The following is a 2,398-nucleotide window of genomic DNA, read 5'->3' as shown; positions in this document are numbered from 1 at the left end:
GCTCAGAAGACCCAATAGCATGGCCAAAAATACACATTAACATACAGTCATCTACTGTATAAGGACATTTCAGTCAATGTCAGACCACATATACAACTATGATCCCCGTTAGATTGTAATGGGACTGAAAATTTCTTATTGCACAGTGTTGTCACAGCGGTCGTAATGTCATAGCACAATGCATTATTCACACAATTGTGGTGATGCTCTTGTAAACAAACCTACTGCACTGCCAGTCATATAACAGTATAGCACATACAATTATATATAGTGCATACTATTTGATATTAATAATGAATGACTGTGCTATTAGTTTATCTATTTACTATATTATACTTTTCAGTGTTATTTTAGAATATACTCTATCTACTTATTACAAATAAGTTAACTGTAAAACATACTCAGGCAGATTCTTCAGGAGGTGTTCCAGAAGAGGTCATTGTTATCATAGGAGATGACAGCTCCATGTATGTTATTGCCCTCAAATACCTTCTAGTGGGACAAGAAGTGGAGGTGATACACAGAGACATTGAGGATTCTGATTCTGGTAGGCCTAGAATAATGTGTATGTTTGTGTGTTAGTTTTTAACAAAAAAGTTTAAAAAGTGAAAGAATATTTTAAAAAAGTTAAATAGTAAAAAGCTTATAGAATAAGGACATAAAGAAAATACTTTTGTACAGTTGTGCAATGTGTTTGTGTTTTAATTTAAATGTTATTACGAAAGAGTCAAAAGTTTATAAAATGAAAGTTTATAAAGTGAAAAAGTTAAGTTAACCTCAGTTTAATCTATTATTAAAGAAAGATTTTTAAAATAAACTCGGTGTAGGTTAAGTGTACGATGTTTGTAAAGTCTGCAGTAGTGGACAGTAATGTGCTAGGCCTTCACATTCACTCACTACTCACTCAGTCATGCAGAGCAACTTCCAGTCCCGCAAGCTCCATTCATTGTAAGTGCTCTATGTAGGTGCTCCATTTTTGAATGTTTTAATTATATTTCTGCTGTACTTCTTCAAAGCTTAATGTGTTTAGATACACAAATGCTTACTACTGTGTTACAGTTGTCTGCAGTATTTATTGCAGTCACATGCTGTAGAGATTTGTAGCATAGGAGCAATAGGCTATACCATATAGTCTAGGTGTATAGGCTATGCCATCTAGGTTTAAGTACACTCTACGGTGTTTGCACAATGACAGATTGCCTAATGATTTATTTCTCAAAATGTATCATTGTCTTTAAGCAATGCATGACTATTTATCGATCTTCTTTCATCAGTAGATTGAGCGTTCTGTCTTTTCTATTATGACTGCACTTTCTTCATGTATATACAGACAGACCTCAAAGATATTTTGAATTCAGTTCCAAACCACCACAACAAAGTGAATACTGTAATAAAGTGAGTCACATTTTTTGGTTTCCTAGTGTATAGAAAAGTTATATTTACACTATCCTGTAGTCTATTCCATGTGCAATAGCATTATGTCTAAAAATGTAAATACCTTAATTAAAAATGCTTTATTGCTAAGAAACGCTAACAATCATCTGAACCTTCAGCAAGTCATAATCTTTTTGCTGATGAAGGGCTCTACTTTGATACTGATGACTGCTGACTGATCAAGGTGGTGGTTGTTAAACGTTGGTGTGGCTATGATCATTTCTTAAAGCAAGACAACAATGGACTTTGCTGCATTGACTTCCTTTCAAGAAATATTTCTTTGTAGCATGTAATGCTGCTTTGATATAACATTTCACCCACAGTAGAACATTTTCAAAATTGGAGTCAATCCGTTGAAACCCTGGCACTACTTTGTCAAATAAATGTACGCAATATTCTAAATTCTTTCTTGTCATTTCAACAATGTTCATAATATCTCCTCCAGGAGAGTAGATTTCATCTCAAGAATTCTCTTTGCCCATCCATTAGAGGCAACTCTTCATACATTAAAGCTTGATAATATGATTATGGCAATTCAGTCCCATCTTCAGGCTCCATTTCTAATTCTAGTTCTTTTGCTATTCCCGCCACATTTGCAGTTAATTTCTCCACTGATGTCTTGAATCCCGCAAAGTCATCCATGAGAGTTGAAATCAACTTCTTCCAAACTTCTGTTACTGTTGATATTTTCCCCTCCTTCTTTGAATTATGCATGTTCTTAATGGCGTCTAGAATGGTAAATTCTTTCCAGAAGTTTTCAATGTACTTTGTCCAGATCCTTTAGAGGAATCACTATCTATGGCAGCTATGGTCTTACAAGATGTATTTCTTAAACAATAACAATTGAAAGTCAAAATTACTCCTTGATCCCTGGGATATAGAATAGATATTGTGTTAGCATGCATTAAAATAATATAAATCTCTTGGTACATCTTTATCAGAGTTCTTGAATGAGAAGGTCCAT

The sequence above is a fragment of the Colobus angolensis genome, unplaced genomic scaffold, assembly GCF_000951035.1.
Source record: "Colobus angolensis palliatus isolate OR3802 unplaced genomic scaffold, Cang.pa_1.0 Scaffold664, whole genome shotgun sequence".
Lineage (NCBI taxonomy): Eukaryota > Metazoa > Chordata > Mammalia > Primates > Cercopithecidae > Colobus > Colobus angolensis.
The sequence above is the reverse complement of the archived record's forward strand: the minus strand, read 5'-3'. Positions refer to the sequence as shown.